Genomic DNA, 21,685 nt, shown 5'->3' with positions numbered 1-21,685 from the left:
TATAACACATAACTGGCTCGAAGATGCAATTCTGTAAGTGATTATTTTTACACTGGCTTATTTTTGAACTTTTGAAATAACAAACAGAACCTTTTATCCAGATACCATCTAATGACTCCTCCTAAGTATCGAGGTGGTTTATTAAAATAATTTTGACCTTATTGTAAGAATAAATTACCATTTAATTTAAAACATTTAAGTCACCACAAACCAAGTAACCCAAATAAATAGAGAAAACATTTGTTTCCTCCAAGCTTCCATTAGTTCATCAATATGATACAGTATTATGTCAGTCAGACCTGGGTGTGAATGCCAACTCACTCCCTGGCCTTGTAATGATGAATGAGTTGTTTCTTGCTCCTTTCTTTCTCTCTCTCTCTCATATTCATTCCTTCTGAGTCTCATCCCCCTCACTGGTAAAGCATGGTAAAACCTACAACAGCTCTTCCTTTAAAACTGCTCACTGGGCTACAGGTTACCAAAAGAATAATCAATGTTCTTTAGAATTCTGAAGTCTGGGGAAATACTACCTACCCTACATCTAACACATCACACTCAACTGTTTAGTTCCAGTAGGAGCTGTCCAACAAAGACCCACATGCAGGGCCATAAGAATGAGTGAATGAATACAGACTCAAGCCAGAAGAATGAGATCTTCTGGATGATTTTTCAAACTGGCATTAAAGAAAGGAAGTCCCAACTCCATGGGGAAGCTGTGCCATGAAGCATGGCAGCTGTTCAAATCTCAAGGAGAAGGGTGGTATGAGAAAATGAAGCCAAAATTGAGATAAATGAAAAAAGTAAGCAACAGCAAGAGAGGTTCTAACAGAACTCTAGCTCCTGACACCTGGTACACTCTTGCCCTTCCATAAATCTGGAGGAGCCGAATGTCCTTTGTTTTTGGTTGTTTTTTTTTTTTTTTAAGATTTTATTTATGAGAGAGAGAGAGAGAGAGAGAGAGAGAGAGAGAGAGAGAGAGAGGCAGAGATACAGGCAGAGGGAGAAGCAGGCTCCACGCAGGGAGCCCAATGCGGGACTCAATCCCGGGACTCCAGGGTCACACCCTGGACGAAAGGCCGTGCTAAACTGCTGAGCCACACCCAGGGATCCCCCAAATGTCCTTTTGTATCCATACTTCATTCTAGCTCAACTCCTATCCCTTCCAACTAAGGGTACTTATTTCTCCTTTCGAAGAGTTGTATTTTCTAAGCTCACATCCAGTTGGACTCTGCCGACTTCTGCCCCCTCCCCTCCCTGAATAGGGCACAGCCAAGGTCCTCAACTTTCCTTCCAGCTTCAACCACATCACTGGGAATACAAAGGTTAAAGGCTGTTCGCAGCGACTGCAGCAGTGGCAGTGGCAGCGCACAATCCCAGCCACCCATCCGCCCAGGGTAGGTGAACAGGGAAAGTCTGTTCCTACTGCCAGGAATGCAGGTGAGAGTCAATCACTTTACTACATCCTACATCCTGATTTTCTTAAGTATTGCCCAAATTAAATTAAGGTTTCTGGGTATAAAATTCTCAAAACCAGGTTCTGTTTTACTCAGTATCTAGCAGACCTTATCTCCTTATCTACCTTTTTTTGTACAATGAAACTAGGTTAAATTACTCTAATTTATCAATACCTGGAATTTGCTTTCTTTTGTATTCACCTACACCTGTGGTCTCAACAACCTCCAAGTGAAGCTGACCGCTCCCTACCATCCCTGTTACTGTCAACAGGAGACTCACAGTAAAAAAAAATCTCACAGCACAATAATGATGTTTTTGAATCTCTATGCCATTTCAGTTCAAGTTGACTTAAGCCATCTAATAACACATATAAAAATCCAGGAAGACTCAGATAAAGAGTCTCAAAGAAAATACTGCAATATATCTTTAAAAAAAAAAAAAAAAGACCTGAGGGGCACCAGGGTGGCATAGTCGGTGAAGTGTTTGCCTTCAGCTGGAATCATCATCTCAGGGTCCTGGGATCGAGTCCTGCAATGGGCACCCTGCTCAGTGGGGAGTCTGCTTCTGCCCTCCACTTGTGTGCTCACTTGTGCTCTCTCAAATAAAAATAAAATTTTAAAAATTTTCAATGATTTGAAAGAAGGCATTATTTATAAAGCAACAGACACCTTCAAGGCAAGCAAGAAAAACTTAGAAAAGAAACAAAATGAGAAAAAACAGACAGGGATTACTGTCATATTAGAAAGGACAAATGTTTCTTAGCATCTCTAGTAAATAAATCATGGTCCTAATGTTAAGGAGGTAAACGATTATACACTTGAACGGAGTGAAGACAATAAAGGGAGATCTGGTATTCACAAACGGATGAGAATATAAAAAGGCCACAAATAAATAAAACTCTCCCATACTAACTAAATACACAGCCTGATAACACACCACACAGGCCAGGAAAACCATGGCACCAAACGCAGGCCACCAGAGCACGTGTGCGGTGACCGAGAAGCGGTGGGGTGGGCAAGGCAGGGGCAGGGCAAGGGCAAGGGCAGGGGCAGGGCAGGCCCGGGGCAGGGCAGCCCAGTCATCTCTGCAGCACTCCCTTCAGGAGGGAGCAACCAGGGGAGCACCACAGATACGGAACCAGAAGAGGTGGCCAGGGAACGAGGGCAGTAAGTGTTCCCCAACACCAAGAGCTAAGGACTCCAGAAGTACATGGCACTGCCTGGAGTAACTGCTGGGAAATGAATCAAAATAAAGAATTATGCAACAGAAAAGCCAGACTAAAAAGACCAGCGTACTCACTGACCCCATGTAAATACGTAACTCAAACTAAAGCACCATGACTGGTTCTAAACTTTTAAAATTAGGTTATAAACCCTGATCATGTAAAAATAAAACTTACACCCCACCCCACCCCCAAAAAAAAAAAAATCAGGAAAGGGAAGACAGGGAAGGAGGAGAACATGTGTATGTTTGTTCCTGGGCCAGGTGACCAAGAAATGAATGCCTTCTCTCACAACCACCCAGAGGCCTTCATAATCTCTCCTATCCACTCTCCGGCTCTTTCAGGAATCTATGGTTCAATCAGGTTTCCAATAACACCTTTTAGCTTGTTGTGTTTTGTTTCAGTCAAATGCAATCTAGTTAAGATTTTTAACTGGCATGCATATGATAACTCTGTGTTTCCACCTGCACATATGCATTCAAAGTGTCTGGAATGCTGTTTGTCAAATGTCAGTGATGGTTATTACTATGTGCGTGGTAGGGTTCTTTCAACTTTATTCTTTTTTTAAGATTTTATTTATTTATTCATGAGAAACAGAGAGGCAGAGACATAGGCAGAGGGAGAAGCAGGCTCCCATGGGGAGTCTGATGAGCCAAAGGCAGATGCTCAACCACTGAACCACCCAGGCATCCCTCAACTTTATTTTTACTTCTATTTTCTTAATTATAAAAAACGCCATTCATTCTAAAATAACACAGGAAAATAAAATGTAAGCAGTTAATCACTCTACCTTCTCATCCTCCAAAAATAAACACTGTTAACAGTTTGCTATACACATTCTGGTTTTGAACAACACCCCTTATGTACAGAAAATGGAATCACTTTATACCATGTGGTCATGTAGGTATGGCATATACATTAGATACTTGGTTCCTCCTATTTTTTTTTCCAGGTATAGATAACACTGCCATAGAGCATTCTTGTGCTGTCCTAGTACCTATGAGGAAGTATACCCCAAATCTAAACTCCTGTTAGTTGGGGCAGCCCAGGTGGCTCAGCAGTTTAGCACTGCCTTCAGCCCAGGGCCTGATCCTGGAAACCTGAGATCGAGTCCCACGTCAGGCTCTCTGCATGGAGCCTGCTTCTCCCTCCGCCTGTGTCTCTGCCTCTCTTTTTCTCTGTGTTTCTTGTGAATAAATAAAATCTTTTAAAAAATTAACTAAATTAACTAAATAAACTTCTATTAGTTGAACTATGGTCAAAGGAACATTCACATCAATCATAAAAAGTTTATTTCAACTTATATCCCTAAAAACACTGTAGGTACCTATTTCCCTACAGCACTGCTAACACTGGGTATTATCCTTTTCCCACTGAGCACTAATAATTAATATTTTTTACATGCATTACCTATTTATATTTTTTGCCCCCTTTTTTTTATATTAAGTGATTCAGCTTCTTACTGATTTGAGCCTTTTAAACATTATGGCTCTGGATAACTGCCATTTTGTTTTAAAATACTTTTTATTTGCTTTATTTAGCTTTGCAAATTTTAGTGTTTTGCTAAGCAGAAGTTCAAGCAATGTAACTTAAAAAAAAGTCAATATTCTTCATGGATCCTTCGTTCATCATGCTTAGAAATACCCCCTTCCCTCTGCTCCAGACTAAAAAATACTTGATTATTTTCTTCTAATGGTCTTTTTATCTTTTGTTTTATTTCAATTACTGGCTAATAGTTTGTCTACAGTCAGGTTCCAAATCTGTAAAAGGAGGATAACAGTGTCTACTTCATGTCTGAAGAATATACTCACACGTGTACAGTGTCTAACCTACTGCTCAGCACATTGGAAACACTAATAACTATCATGATCCTTTTATAATTTATGTAAACATAAAGATACAAATCCAGTTCCCATCTACCTATCTCAAATAGGACTAGTCAGGTGTTCCGGGGAATTTTATTAAATAATCCATCTTTTCCCCAGGATCTGGAAAGCCAATTATTAGTGGACCCTGGACGGGAAGGCGATCAAGCCCTAACTCACTACTTGGCTTCGGACTCATCTGTAACAGCATTTCCTTATAAAGTTTTTCACTCCCCCTGAGTATCTACCCAGAAGCTGAAATAATCCAAACTGAGAGTCTTATTGTCATTTGTTATATGCATACATAAACTCCTAAGTTGGCTACAGAGCACCTAGAAAAGAGTCCAAATAAACTATTAAAAATTACACCCCTAAACTTCCCTAAATTCTCTATAATACTTGTTTTTATGACTGGGAAAACCATATTTTAGGCAAAGTGGGAAAAGGAAGAACTTAATGGTAGTGAGTCTTTTCAAAAATATGCAGGAGATAAAAGCAGACAGTGTGAGCGCACACGTGTGCTTTAAAATCTCTACTAGCTTTTCTGGGCACCTGTAACGACCTAAGACAAGCATTCCACAAAGCCCAGATAAAATGTCTACGGAGAGTCAAACATGTAAACTATTTCCAATTGGGGAAAACAGCAGATCCCTAAAGAAAAAAAGGAATTCAACTATACTATAAAAATAAAAAGTAAAAAGAAATTTAAAGAAAAAAGAGGTACTAAGGCTCGAGGCAGGTGGCGCAGACCATCTGCAACAGAGCAGGTAGTTCTGAAGGCAACCAGGAAGGGGCTGGAACCAGAGCAAAGGAAGCTGTCTTTCCTCTGCTAACCAGTGTTTGGCTGAACTGCATTCCACTGCCTGTAAAAGGAAGAATGATGAGCAGCCCGAGTGGCTCAGCGATTTAGTGCCACCTTCCACCCAGGGCCTGATCCTGGAGACCTGGAATCGAGTCCCACATCGGGCTCCACACCTGCATGGAGACTGCTTCTCCCTCTGCCTGTGGCTCTTGCGCCTCTCCTCTCTCTCTCTCTCTCTCTCTCTCTCTCTCTCTCTCTCTGTGTGTAATGAATAAATAAATCTTTAAAAAAAAAAAAAGGACGAATGAAACAATTTCACAAAAAAAATGAGATGCAGTAACACATCATCAGGTGAAGACTCAGTGAACACGTAACAGCCCCCACCCTGCCTCGCTCAACATTACAGAATGCTGTGGGATTCAGAGCCAAGGCCCAGATGGCTACAGCACCCAAACTCTCATCACTTAAGTTGGAAGCCAACCTCTACGCACACATCTGAGACACCAGCACGCAAGAGAAGGCAACTCCCTTGCTGCGTCCCTATCACTCCCTGCGTGTTACTCCATTAACAATCTGAATGACCAGCATGGTCAAATTTAGTTTTCAGTCATCAATGAAACCTTTGCACAAAGCCCACCCAGTGCTCAGAGGTACGCTGAAGCAGAATGTCCTCTCGTGATCTTCCTTATAAATGAAGAACTCAGAAGCAGGTATTTTTTAAGCCAATGGTTTATACAGATGCAGAATGCATCTCAGAGTTAAAATGTTAGTGTGGATATGTGTTAAATTCTACTTAGTAAAGTCCTTCCTTAAAGCTGTTTTAAATTCACTACAGCTAAAAAAAAAAAAAAAATTCACTACAGTTCCAAACAATATTTTGCATTTTGATTTGGTAGGCAAAAAATATAACTTACTGTCAAATTATTAGTGAGGTGAGCTTTATTTTTTTTTAATTTTTTTTATTTATTTATGATAGTCACAGAGAGAGAGAGAGAGAGAGAGAGAGAGAGAGAGAGGCGCAGAGACACAGGCAGAGGGAGAAGCAGACTCCATGCACCGAGAGCCCGATGTGGGACTCGATCCCGGGTCTCCAGGATCGCGCCCTGGGCCAAAGGCAGGCGCCAAACCGCTGCGCCACCCAGGGATCCCGGTGAGCTTTATTTTATACACAAATTACAAATAAATAACATGTTCTTGTCATTTATCTTTTTAAAAAAGACGCTCGTTTTTCTTAACTCATTTATTAAGTAAAATTTCCAGGGACATCTGGGTGGCTCAGTGGTTGAGCACCTGCCTTTGGCTCAGGTCATGATCCTGGGGTCCTGGGATTGAGTCCTGCATGGGGCTCCCCGCAGGGAGCCTGCTTCTCCCTCTGCCTGTGTCTCTGCCTTTGTGTGTCTCTCATGAATAAATAAATAAAATCTTTAAAAAAATAATAAAATTTTCAATTTTAAGTATTATATTCAAATAATCCATCTTAGTCCTCTTTTCTAACTTTCAGTTGATTTTCCTGGAATTTTAAAGGAGATCTGTCTTTGATAACGTATCATTTGGTTTTACTTTGTTTCCATTATTTCTCTCTTGCTTTTTGTCTCATTTTCCTATATCAGCTAGAACATTATTAAAAATACAATCAACAGTAGCGATGTACACCTTTTTATTATTCCTGATTTTTAAATATTACATATTAATTACTGCTGATTTTCAACAACTATTATTTACACATTAAAGCAGTTTCATTCTTTTTCTATGGCTCTAAATTGCTTTTTTTGTTGTTGCTGTTTGGTTTTTAAAATGTAAAGAATGAAAGTTGAATTTTTTCAAACTATTTTTCATTCATTCATTCATTCGTTTATTTATTTATGATAGACACACACAGAAAGAGAGAGAGAGGCAGAGACACAGGCGGAGGGAGAGGCAGGCCCCATGCCGGGAGCCCGACACAGGACTCGATCCCGGGACTCTAGGATCACTCCGTGGGCCAAAGGCAGGTGCCAAACCGCTGAGCCACCCAGGGATCCCCTCAAACTATTTTTCAAACATATTTTCAAACAAAATATGCCTTTTGAAATATAACATATAATATATATAATATATACATTATGTTATTGCTGACCCACAATCACATGGGACTGCTTCTCCTTTAATGTACTAATGTACAGTACCAGCAGGAACAGTAATGCATCACCTTCGCATCCCTAAGTGGAATCCCACTGGTCATTTACTATTCTGCAGGCTTCAACTTGCTAAGATCTTACTGAGGATCTGGCATCTATACTGGGATTGGTCCAGAGTGCTTTTCTTTTTTAATAAACGTTTTTATTTGAGCACAGTTGACACACAATGTTACCTTAGTTTCAGTGTACAACACAATGATTCGGCCTCTCTATACCTCATTCTATGCTCACCATAGTGTAGCCAGCACCTGTCACCCTAAAGGCTGCTACAGTATCACTGACTATCTTCCTTGCACTGTGCCTTTTACTTTTGAGGCTTATCCCTTCTGTATCTGGATGCCTGGATCCCCCACGCCCCACCCATTCTGCCCACCCCTCCTCCACCCTCTGGTCCAGAGTGTTTCCACGCTGTCAGATTTTGATACCATAGTTATAATAGGCTCAAATGAAACAGGAAGCTTTATAATCTTCATAATAGTTATAATTCATGTCACATGAGTAAGTGACATGAATATCAGAATAAACAGATCAATACAACATGCTAGACAAAAACAGGCTCTTTGGGAATTTATAGAATTATCCATTGGGGAAGAGAGGAATAAGTCTAAGACTTATATCACATTATACATTTATATATAAGCTATAATAATTTTTAAATTATTTTAAAGTTTTTAATAATTTTCAAACTAAAATAATTTAGTTTTGATTTTTTTATTCACTAGCGGGACTAAGCAAGACATGGAACTCAAAAGTCACACCAGTCAATTAACAGCTTTGTCTACACAGAAATGAATGATAGGAAAAAATCATTCCTGGCTGACTCAGTCAGTGGAGCACTGCAATGCCTGATCTCAAGGTTGAGAGTTCAAGCCCCATGTTGGGGGTAGAGCTTACTTAAAAAAAAAAAGATTACTAACACATGATCGAGTTTTAACATACTTCTGCTGCACGTGTTAGTGGATTCACGTAACAAATACCAAAAAAAGGCAACACACAAAGTAAAATCTAGGATGGGTGATACAAATCAAGATGCTGCATCACAAATGCATACTAAACACAATACTGATTCCTGGTTCTACCACAATGTCCTCCCTTGCCGCAGGGAGAAACAGGCGGGGCCAAGATTTCTTCCCAAGAGGAGAATCATAGGTGTGACAGGGTGGGGACAGCAGTAACATACCACTATGTTAACATATTACTTATGTGTATTTTTTTTTACTTATATGTATTAATTCATTATGGCAAGCCTCCCCCATCATCTTAAACTCCTCTTCAAACCTTTCCCTCAGTGGTACTGATAGATGATGTTCTTCTAATTACCATTCATTTTATTTGTAGGTGTTTTTTTTTCTCATTATCATCACATCAACAAAAGGAGAGAACCCTGCTGCATGGCCAGAAATGGAGTGAGAGCAACACAACCTTTACCAGCAAGCACACAGTACAGTGATCTCCACATGAAGCCAAAGCGGCTTCTCAGTGGGATGTCCTGTGAAAACACAGGTAAACATGAGCAAGGGGCCCAGAGGAGCACAGGCCCAAACAAAACCAAAGACAGGAGTCTGACTGTGATCACACTTCCCACAACCACACATAAGACTGTTTCTATGCAAGAGAAATAAAAATGCAGGAGGTACAGATGGCTGTTCTGGAGAAGAGAGAAGCCCTCCGTACAACAAATTTATAACCAGTCAGCACGGACGCCGCCAAGCACCATGTGGACACAGCAACAGGCATTTGGTGTTGTGCAAGGTGGGAGGAGGTGAGAGGACAGGATTCAGTAGGAAAGTCAGGTTGTTGAGCAAGTCCTGGCTGGTCTTGGAGACAGCGGACATTACATATCACCGGAAAACAGCCACTGCTGACAGTGAGGCTACTACACATCTTTTTAGTAAAGAGGATAATACTGGAAACCAGCTCTGTAATCTCTAAAGCAGGCCCTTTCTTAGAAATGAAAGCCATCTTATATTTTCATTTCACAGAACAAGAAAAAAATGCCAGGCTAACTGCTCACAGAGAAAAGCCGACAGGCTACCCTAAAGCCTCTGCTGCTGTGCTCAAAACACCACCCCTGAGGGGCGCCTGGGGGCTCCGTCACTTGAGCCACCGCCTCTTGATCTCTTGATTTCGGCTCAGGTGGCAGTCTCAGGGTCCTGACTCTTGATCTCTTGATCTCAGCTCAGGTCGCAGTCTCAGGGTCCTGGGATGGGTACCTCGATGCCCCCCACCCCACTCTGTGCAGAGTCTGCTTGTCCCTCTCCCCCTACCCCTCCACCCGGGTGCACATGCTCTCTCTCTAATAAATATATAGCATCTTAACAAAAAATACAGTACTTGAGAAAACGTTGCAAAATGGTTTTCTCTATATATAGCTTTTTAGTATTTTTGAAAAAAAATGGGAGGGACACTATAAAAAGCAATATTAATATTTTTATAATCAGAAAATAAAGCTACTTTTATGGCAGGATGAGTACTGAGTCTACTTTCATCCTACTCGTTCTTTCTCTTCACAACCTCCCCCATTTCCTGAACCATACAGGGTCAAGACTTACTCTCTGACTCCCCTTCCATGTACGACCAGTCCCTTCAACATAACTAAAGATCCTCTGGGGGCTTCATCGGGGAAGCACCTGCCTTCGGCTCTGGTCAAGATCTCTGGGTCCTGGGATCGAGTTGTGCGTGGGCACCAGGCTCCCTGCTCAGCCAGGGGTCTGCTTCTCCTTCTCCCCCAGCCCCTCCCCCTGCTTCTGTGCTCTCTCCCAAATAAATAAATAAAATCTTAAAAAAAAAAAAAAAGAGGAGCCTCTAGTCACCCTTGCTAGATGTTCCTTCCTTGCAAAATATCTCCACCATCTCTCTTCTTTCAGCATAGCCTAGGTTTATTTATTTTTTTTTTAGGATTTTATTTATTTATTCATGAGAGACAGAGAGGCAGAGACACAGGCAGAGGGAGAAGCAGGTTCCCTGTGGGGAGCCTGATGTGGGACTCCATCCCGGGACTCCAGGAACACGCCCTGGGCCGAAGGCAGGCACCAAACCACTAAGCCACCCAGGGATACCCATAGCCTAGGTTTAATCCTAAAATACGATAAAACTATCTCAACTGTTTTCCACCTATACTAAAGGCTGTCTTCTGTATTTACTGGAAAGATGGTTGAGGGTGTTATTTATTATACTCAAATAGTGTGTACCTTCCTTATGAGGGAAGGCATTCAAGAGAAATAATTTTCTGACCTCAGCAATGCATAGGCTTCTTCAGAGTATGTGGCTTATGTTTTTATCTTATCTATTCCATGAACTGCATCACTCATCCAATCTGCCTCTAAATTTTGGCTGCGAGAATACTGAACAGGCAGTTTATACCAGCAGTAAGTACACAGAATTGTTCGGTATGTATTTTTATTAAAAGATAATTCTAGTGAATACTTTATGCCTGTATCCATTTTCCCCTTTTGTTCTCTCTTCTAATAGTTGATGTCAATAGTTACCTAAAGGTATTCATTTATTCAAATTTTTACTTGAGTTATGTGCCAGACACTGGAGATACATACAGCAATGAGCAAAACAATCTTTGCTCCCTTTGACAGTCTGCAGATCATTTATTCTGGTTGGAAAAGACAAACAAATATAAGGTATACCAGGAAGTGATGCTTTCTGTGAAGAAAAATAAAGCTGTGGAGAAGAAAACAGGACCAGGATGAGGCATAGTAGTGGGCATAGTTTACAAAACCTTCAAGTGGGAGCACTTGTACACATCTGGGCATTTCAAGAATCCCCATAAGCCACCACAAAACCCTTTTTGAATGAGAAAGAGAAAAAATGATAGTCCAACTCATCAAACCAAAAAATATTTAAACAGCACTTTATCTCCAATCTCTCCCACTCAAACACATTTCTGGTGATGGTGAAGGTTGCACAATGTGAATGGATGTAATGCCACTAAATCGTACCCTTCAAAATGCCTCAGCCCTCACCTCTCCCCTGGTAGATCGCCAACTCCCTTAGACAGAGCCTCCCTCTGGAATCTAGCTCCATCATACTCCCCGCCTGCCCTGTGGCTGGGCACACCACCTGGGTTTAGGAATTGCACTCCCCCCGCCCCGCACCTCCCCTCCAGACTTCCATCCCTCAGGCTTCAGTGACTCTCTCCTTCATCCCGCCACTGCTCATTGCATTAATGGCTCTTTTTTTTTTTTAATTTTAATTCAATTTACCAACATATACTACATCATTAGTTTCAGATATAACGTTCAATAATTCATCAGTTCCATGTAACATCCAGTGCTCATCCCATCATGTGCCCTTCTTAATGCCCATCACCCAGTTGCCCTGTCCCCCCCACCCAATCCCCTCCAACAACCCTCACTCAGTGTGTTTCCGAAATGGAAGTAAGGGTCTCTCATGGTTGGTCTCTGTCTCTGACTTCCCATTCAGTCTTCATTCCATTCCCCTATGAACCTCTGCACTGTTTCTTATATTCCTCCTATCAGTGAAACCATAAGACAATGGTCTTTCTCTGATCAACTTATTTCACACAACATAATAGCCTCTAGTTTCATGCACGTCAATATAAATGGTAGGTATTCATCTTTCCTGATAGCTGATATTCCAGTGTATATCTACACCACATCTTTATCCATTCATCTGTTGAAGGACATATCAGCTCCTCCCACAATGTGGCTACTGTGGACACTGCTGCTGTGAACACTGGGGTGCAGGTGCACCTTCAGATCACTACATCTGTATCTTTGGGCTCTTTAATGGCTTGTTTCCCTCCATCTCCACTCCAAGATCTCGTCATCTGTCCTCCTCCTCTGTGCATTTGCACACAACAAAGCCTTCAAGTTCTACCTTCTGTAGAGGATTACTTCCAAATTTACCTTTCTCAAGCTTCTAGCTTCAGAAAATCTTACCAGAGCTCAACCTGAACCCACGCTCTGTCCTAAACCATTCTTCCATTTGACTTTATGTCAGTCCCCTCCCCTGTCGCCCAGCCTTGCAGCAGGCTCCTGATGGCTAACCTCTCTCCAACCTGCCTCCACTGTCCTTCCAAGCAATCCAACCTGCAAACTGCCACCAGACTATTCTTCCTCAGACATAATTCTCGTCCTCTGTGATTCAACTTCAAAATAAAGTTTTCCATCATTTTATCTCTTCCTACACATCCTCTGCATCCCTGAACACCCTTACAGGGGTGCTCATACTGACAACTGCCGACTTCCTCCTAAACCATATCTGGCCCCCTCTCCTCATGCCAAACCAGGAATATAAGTTACCTTTCTCACTTGTGCTCCCTGCCACTTTGTATTACTGAGTTTGCCACATTCTGGCCATATTAATTAATTTAGGTTTATTTTAATAATTCAATTATATTGTAAAATGCTCAAGGAGAGCCATTAATTTAGGGGAGAGGATATGCAAAAACTCACCTGATAGCTGTAACACACAAACCCGTCGGTATAAACCCTACACTTACCAGAACCATGCTAAGCACAGATTCCATATAGCACTTGTTGATTTACAGAAAATGTATATTAAGTTCCTACCATTACTACAGTTTGCCAAAATCACACTGAAATCTAGGCAATTCAAATGGATGCACAATCACACTTGACTATAATTATGCATAGTGTGGGGTTTGAGAGCAGTAATCAGCAACAACCAGATCAGCTTATTCTGGGTTCAAACTAGCTTTAACTCTTTTCACAATATGACTCTGCTTTAACAGGTGTGCTTTCTAGCTCCTTTACTCTTAATCCTGGCAAAACAGACTACAGATTTAGACTCCTAGCTGACGTCCAGAGCAATGTTCCCGACACAAGCACTCACGCTGTCTACTCTAGATGCAGCACCAGGCTATAAGCAATGCTGGCCTCCTGTCCCCAGCTCACAAGACATCCCCTAATACAGCATTCTTCCCTACCACATCCTGAGGAGCATACTTCTGTTTTCTGACTCAGCTGCAATCACAACCACCTGATTATCCATACTCTTACACGCTGCCTTACATACCTCTTTAAACCACATGGCTCACATACACATACTATCTATGTAAATATACAGCATAAGAGTAAAAAGGACAAACACTTGAAAGAAACTGAAAAAAATATTTTTTAATGTTTTTTTTCTTTTATTTATTTACGATAGTCATACAGAGAGAGAGAGAGAGAGAGACCCAGGCAGAGGGAGAAGCAGGCTCCATGCACCGGGAGCCCGACGTGGGACTCGATCCCGGGTCTCCAGGATCGCGCCCTGGGCCAAAGGCAGGCGCCAAACCGCTGCGCCACCCAGGGATCCCCGAAAAAAATATTTTTAAAATGAGACCCTTGGGATCCCTGGGTGGCGCAGCGGTTTGGCGCCTGCCTTTGGCCCAGGGCGCGATCCTGGAGACCCGGGATCGAGTCCCACGTCGGGCTCCCGGTGCATGGAGCCTGCTTCTCCCTCTGCCTGGGTCTCTCTCTCTCTCTCTCTCTGTATGACTATCGTAAATAAAAAAAATAATAATAAAAAAAATTTTAAAAAAATAAATAAAATGAGACCCTTAAACTGAATTTTTTCCTCAAATATGCAAAAAGTCCACCCAAAGAGATGTACAGATTCAACAAAAGCCTTATAAAAATCTTGAAAACAAACAAAAAAACCCATCCTAATATTCATATAGAATGTCAAGGGACTCCAAAATAGCCAAAACAGTCTTGAAAAGAAACCAAGATGCAAGACTCCTATTTTCTGATTTCAAAGCCTCCTACAAAGCTATAACAATCAAAACAGTATAGTGGCATAAAAAGATCTATAGATCAGTGGATTAGAATAAAAGCCCAGAAATAAGCTCTCATGTATATGGTCACATGATTTTCATCACAGAAACCCGAGATCACTCAAAACCAGGAAAGGACCATGTCTTCAACAAAAGGTGCTGGGGAAGCTGGTTGTCCACATGCCAAAGAAGGGAGCGGACTCCTTCCTACACCGTATTAGAAAGTCACTCACAATGAGTCAAAGACCTAAACATAAGAGCTACACCTAAAAAATTCTTCAAAGAAAACACAGGGGAAAGTCTTCAAGACATTAGATTTGGTAATGATTTTTTTTTTTAAATATATGACACCAAAAGCAAAGGCAGCATAGGGGAAAAAAGGTAAGTTTGACTTCATCAAAATGAAAAAACCCTATGCATCAAAGGCTACCCATTGAATGGGAGAGATCTTCAAATCACCCAACATAAGAGGGATACCCAAACATGAAGTCTATACACGCTCACACGCAAACACCCAAGTCAAAAATGGGCCGTGGACCTGAACAGGAACTTCTCCAAAGACATACAGCCAGTGAGCACTTGACAAGATGCTCAACATCACTCACCATTAGGGAAAAGCAAATCCAAATTACAGGAAGATGCCACTTCACACCAATTAGGATGGCTATTATCTTTTTAAAAATAAAAACAAAACAAATATTGACAAGGATATAGGGAAATTAGAAGCCCTTGTACAGTGCTGATGGGAATGGTAAATGGTGCAGCCATTGTAAAGACAGTACAGAAGGGGCTCAGTGGTTGGAGTGTCTGCCTTTGGCTCAGGGCGTGACCCCGGAGTCCTGGGATCGAGTCCTGCTTCAGGTGCCCCGCAAGGGCCTGCTTCTCCCTCTGCCTCTCTCTGTCTCTCATGAATAAATAAATAAAATCTTTTTTTTGAAATAAAATCTTAAAAAAAAAAAAAAACAGTACAGGAGCTCCTGAAAACATTTAAAGTGGAATTACTGTATGGCCCAGCAAATATATTTCTGGTTATCTACCCACAAGATTAAAAGCAGGGACACAAACAGACACTGGTTCACCAAGTTCACAGCAGCAGCATTCACAAAGGCCAAACCACCTGCAGTCTATACACACAGCGGAGTATTATGCTGCCTCTGAAAAGGAACTGATACACACTATAATATGCACAAACCCTGAAAACTTATTACAGTAAGTGACACATGGCAGACACAAAGAACAGATATTGTGATTCTGACAGGGGGTACCTGGAGTCGCCCAATTCACTGGGCCAGTAAACAGAATGGTGGCTACACGGGCTGGGGGAGGAGAGAATGGGCAGGACTGTGCCACAGGTAGAGAATTCAGTTTGAGATGAAGAAAATGCTCTCAATACACACAGTAGTGGAATGTGCTTAATGCCAGTAAACTACAAACTCAGGGTTAACAGGATCAGTTATGTGTATCGTATCACAACAAAAAATGCCCAAAATACAAATCAGATCAATGTGGAGCCTGCCAAAGGGAAGCCAAGCACCTTCCTGCCTCCCGGTGGACACAGCGAGGCACAGACTGCAGGAGCCAAGGCTCTCACTCACTCTCAAGGCCGTGATGTGGGCCACACCACAGGAAGGCACCACTGATCACCAGCCACACTACTCCAGGCCTCCCAACGCCATACACTCAGCAGCCATTCCAACCAAACACACAAGTGCCAGCACGTCTGCCACCCTTGCCTTCACACATGCAACCCAAGACACACCTATATTTCTCCTCCTGCAGGACCATGTTCTCTCCTGTTCTCTGCAGGTGACAGGTACACTGGAGTGAGTCCCTACCACAGTCCCCGTAGTACCAGGAAGCCAGCAGCCTCACCAGCACTGTTCAACACCCAGAGGGCAGAAGCAACCCCAGCTGGACCCACAGACAGCTCGGGCTCACAGGAGACAGCAAATCCCAGCAGGCTGAGGCCTGGCGCCCTCCCAGAGTGGGACGTCACAGCCAAGACTAGCACACAGTGGTCAGTCTACTTCTCCCAGCTGAAAACTAGATGGTAAAGATGAGTCAGTGTTGGTTTTTAAAAAACACGAGAAATACTTTCCACATACTAACATGCTTAGGAACATGCATAAGCTGCTAGTATTTTCTGCTCTTCAAAGCACAAACACACCAAGGTGTTTGGTACCTGATGCAAACCAACAGCTCTCACTTGTACCAGGTGGTTTCATGGGCAGAATAAATGTTCAATGAACTAACAAACATTTCAGTAAAGCCCAAGGTTTCCATCTGAATTCACGGCCTTGTACCCTGACTACCAGAGAGGGAAGGTGATTGGGCACAACAAAGGGCATGTGGGGCTGCTGGGCCGCCAGCATCACCAAGGGACGTGTGCCAGAACCCATGGGACAACTCTGACAGTCTCTACTGGAACAAACACATGAAATCTAACCACCGAAATGAAACACCGGAATTAAGACTTTTACAGAAAGGTCTAAATGAGAAATGATGTGAAGGGCTCTTGTGCCACATCCACACTAACACCGAACGCAGCTGCAAACACACTGTTCACTACCGAGGGCAACATGCTCACACAATTATAAAATATACAAACAAATGCATACTAAAAAGGCTAAAGAACGTTAGAAACGACAAATACCCACCATTTGCTTCGACATGGATGGAACTGGAGGGTATTATGCTGAGTGAAATAAGTCAGTTGGAAAAGGACAAACATTATATGGTCTCATTCATTTGGGGAATATAAAAATTAGTGAAAGGGAATAAAAGGAAAGGAGAGAAAATGAGTGAAAATATCAGTGAGGGTGACGGAACATGAGAGACACCTAACTCTGGGAAATGAACAAGGGGTAGTGGATAAGGGAGGTTGGGGCAACTAGGTGATGGGCACTGAGGGGGGTACTTGGTGGGATAAGCACTGGGTGTTATGCTATATGTTGGCAAATTGAACTCCAATAAAAAATTTTTTTAAATAATAAAATAAATAAAAAGTCTAGAGAAAAAAATACACCAAAACCATAGTAATCGTGCAAGTGAAATGAGACAGATTGTTCACTCTCTATAATTTCTCGGACCTCAGAAAACAGGGATCCCTCCAAAATAATTCTTCTCTGTCTCCTGTAGCCAATTCATAAGCCAATTTCTCCCTTCCCAGTAATACCTTGTTTACGATGCTGCATGGCCCACTGCCACGTAGGCTTTTTAAATGGTAATTTTTAAACATTTTTATAACACATTGCTACTTATAAATACCTTAAAATGTCAATAAAAGTTCTCTTAGTCTAAAATAAGTTAATTTTTTCCCAAAAAGAACTATAAACTATCACCAGAAGATCCTAATAAAATTATGCCAAACAGTGACAAATTCCCTGGTGACATCCCATGACTCTAGAGACAGCTGAAGTATCATGCCCTGTGAGTGGACTCATTTAGCCCAATTACCCAGAGCTCCAAGCTGCTAGGACTAGTAAATCCTCATACATCTACAAAGCTTGACACGTTATAAAGTATTTTCATGGAAGCATCTAATAATTTAACACCTCTACAGTACAAGGCAAGACAACAACAAACCACAATTAAATTACCAGGATGGATTTTTCTCAATACAAGCCAAAGGCCAGCTGTGTTTAAAGGAAGGGATGTCAAGTCCCCCGCCCCCCGCACCGCCCCCCCCCACCCGTTTCCAAGAGACTTTCAAATTTTCCGTAGCCTTATCTCATCTTAGAAATAGGAAACATTCTAAGTGCGGGGGGAAAAAAAAGGAAGAAAACACAGGAAAGCCTAATTAATTGGACAAGTAAAAAAAAAAAAATTTCCATGTAAAATAACCATAAAAAATTAAAAGACAAACAACTGCTCTTACAAACCTTTATTTAAAACAACCAACACATACATACATAAAATTCAAAACTGTCAAGAAGTGTTCCAACATTCTTGGCAATTATTAAAATAAAATTATTTCTTTTTACCTGGCAGAATCAAACATTTTCAGAAGTCCCTGATAGTATTAAGAACATAGTAAAAAGTGAATTTTCAATACAACAATGAGAATATAAATTAGCACAAGCTTCCTAGCAGGCAGATGGTGATAATTATGAACAACCTCAGAAAAGACAAACTTCCATTCCTAAGATAACACACAACATCATGGCTATGGCTAACAACCTGAGGCACACCTGGAAGTTCCCAGGACAGGAAATCCTAAAAGCTCTCATGGTGGGGGAGGGATGGGAGACAGATGGGGAATAATTTTTTTCATTTTAACTATGTAAAGCAATGATGCTGCACATCTTAAATTTATGCCATACTGTATGTCAGCTGCATCTGAATAAAATGGTAAGAAAAAATGTTTTTCTTTGATATAATGGTGACCACTCCTAGATATTTATCCTAAGAGAAAGTAATCCAAGATAACATGTAAATATTGTTCATAAGGAAAATCCAGAGAAGCATTAGCTATAACAAATAATTTTTAATAATTTGTAAATCAAAAACAACCTAAAAGTCAAAATTCGAGGAATATTATGGTTAACAGAATATGGAAAATTGCTATGCATCTGTTTAAAGTACTTTGAGGGGCACATGGGTGGCTCAGTGGTTGAACGTCTGCCTTCAGCTCAGGGTGTGATCCCAGGGTCCTGGGATCAAGTCCCGCATCAGGCTCCCAGCAGGGAGCCTGCTTCTCCCTCTGCCTGACTTGTCTCTGCCTCTCTCTGTGTGTCTCTCATGAATAAATGAATATTTTAAAAAACTACTAATAATAATATAAAGTACTTTGAAAGAGCATTTAATGACATGAGGAAATGTTTAAAATTTGCTTTAAAAAGATAAAATAAAATAAATAAAAATAAAAAGATAAAATACTGTAAATTTATCTCTCAACAAATAAAAAAAATTAAAAAAAAAACAAATACAGGGATCCCTGGGTGGCGCAGTGGTTTGGCGCCTGCCTTTGGCCCAGGGCGCGATCCTGGAGACCCGGGATCGAATCCCACGTCGGGCTCCCGGTGCATGGAGCCTGCTTCTCCCTCTGCCTGTGTCTCTGCCTCTCTCTCTCTGCGACTATCATAAATAAAAATAAAAATTAAAAAAAAAAAAAAACAAATACACACTGTGCATACTAAACAAAAAAAAAAAAAGGCTGTGGCCAACCTCCAATCTATCTTCAGTTTACAATGCCAGTGTGATCCCATGTGTTCATTTCCTCTTCTTCCTAATAATTAAATTTACCTAAACAAATTTTAAAATAACCGTTTAGCTAAAAATATTTTGTTTAAAGACAAAGTAGATTTGTCCATGGCTCTTAAAGATGGAAAATGGATGGGAGACAGTGATTGCATCAGAGTACAGGGTACTCCCAGAGGGTACTCCCCCACCACTGGGGGGAGGGGAGGGAGGGGCAAGATGAAGGGGTAGGGATGGAGGGAGAGGAGGGGAAAGGAGGGATGGAGGGGAGGAGATGGAGGAGGAGGGGGAGGAAGAAGGAGGCAGGAGGCAGCAGTGGTTGGTCTTCCAGGCAGAACGGCAGAGACTGCTCTGTGAGCAGAGTGCCTGGGAATAGGATCAGCAGTGAGACGTGGACACTGAAAATGTGTCACAGCAAGCATCTAAGGTTGGTAAACAATAAACATGACAAACACATTATTTAGAAACATGGAGCCCCATGAAATTTTCATGGAAAAGGTGTTTTAAAAGCAGCTGCCCCTGGGGAGCGGGGCTCTTCAGCATTAGGCCTCTTGTAGGCCTCACAGTTAATTATTCTTGAAACTAAATGTACATATAATGTTGATGTGAAGTTTTAATTCTTTTTCCTTTTTACACTTTCCCCCTTTCTCCCTAATACACATGGCCATCTGTCTCCCTCCCTTCCCTTCCCATCACAGCACAGCCCACATGGCATTTAGCAGGTGTCTCTCCACCCCAAGTCATGAGGTCATGACACAGATCTGGGGGGGGGGGCCACCAGCAGGATCTCTTGTTCCTAAGAAAAGAAAACAATGAGACAGAGATGCTGTTGATGAAGCTTTCACTTTGGTCATGGACGTTCACTTACACGGGGAGGGGGGGGACACACAGTGACCGTGTCCAGAGTTCACAGCCAGCAGGATCAGAGTCTGCATGGTGGCCTTGGCCACAGGGCCCATGAGGTTCCACCAGCAGATCCCATCAACCTTCTAGCTGGCCCTCACCTAACTCACCTCTGTAGTGTCACCACCCTCATTCAAAGTAGGACCCCTGCACACGTGCACACTCCTCCTACTTCATCCCCCTTCCTGTTCTATATCCCCCACAACCCTCTACACTGTACTCTTAGCCCTGTGTCCTCCCCCAGCCCCAGGAGAACACAGCTCTAAAAGACATGGGTGTCTTTTTTATTGATGGAGCCACAGCAATCATGGGTTAAATCCGTGCCCATTTAAAACAAATTTGTAAAAATAAATAAACAAACAAACAAACAAATAAATAAATACAAATTTGTGCCCAATCCATGCCATGCTACAGCTCCCAGCACCGAGCAGGCCTTTGCCAACTACCTGCTAAATTAATGCAGTAGTTACATAGCTCTCGGACACCTGTGTGACTCAGTCGGTAAAGCAGACCCTTCAGCTTGGGTCGTGATCCCAGGATCCTGGGACTGAGCCCTACGTTGGGCTCCCTGCTCAACCCAATCTGCTTCTGCTTCTCCCTCTCCCTCTACCCCCTTCCTCTGCTCACTCTCTCTCTCTCTCTCTCTGTCTCAAATAAATAAATAAAGTCTTTAAAATACATAGGTAGGGATCCCTGGGTAGCTCAGCGGTTTAGCACCTGCCTTCAGCCCAGGGTGTGATCCTGGAGTCCCGGGATGGACTCCCACATCAGGCTCCCTGCATGGAGCCTGCTTCTCCCTCTTGGCCTGTGTCTCTGCCTCTCTGTGTGTGTGTCTCTCTCATAAATAAATAAATAAAATATTTTTAAAAATAAAAATAAAATGAAATAGGTAGATCTTAGGAAGATGCTGTTATTACTGGCAACTAAGCACAGCTTAAGTGTGTGTTTTAAGTTTTAAGTTTGGAACCGTTAAGATAGCGATCATTTTAATTATAAAGATAAGTGATGATTTAGACTCTGGAGTAGTAAATTCAGGCTTTTCACAATACTGAACATGTTGCTGGCATACACCATGTGCCACAGTGAAGAGGTAAGTCTACAAAATAAGACAACCACTGTTAACACACTAACAGAAAGAATGCCTGTGTGTTGGCCATCGTTAAAAACAAACCAACCAAACCATGGAAGAACCTATTCCCTAAACAGCTAAGAAACTTCCAAGTACACAAGTCTGGTGTCTTTTTTTGAAGCCACAGCCAAAGTCTCATTCTCAGGAACCACAGTTTGCACAGGTTCACAGTTTCG

At 41.9% G+C, this 21,685-nt stretch overlaps 1 protein-coding gene across 1 annotated transcript in view; it reads right to left on the bottom strand.

The window, feature by feature from the left end:
* The window catches only part of UBE2G1 (ubiquitin conjugating enzyme E2 G1), a 103,237-nt gene that overhangs the window by 40,734 nt on the left and 40,818 nt on the right, over nucleotides 1–21,685 (bottom strand). The window lies entirely within an intron of this gene.

Source organism: Nyctereutes procyonoides, unplaced genomic scaffold (assembly GCF_905146905.1).
Source record: "Nyctereutes procyonoides isolate TBG_1078 unplaced genomic scaffold, NYPRO_anot_genome, whole genome shotgun sequence".
NCBI lineage: Eukaryota > Metazoa > Chordata > Mammalia > Carnivora > Canidae > Nyctereutes > Nyctereutes procyonoides.
Note: the sequence above shows the minus strand (reverse complement) of the source record. Positions and strands in the feature narration are given on the sequence as shown.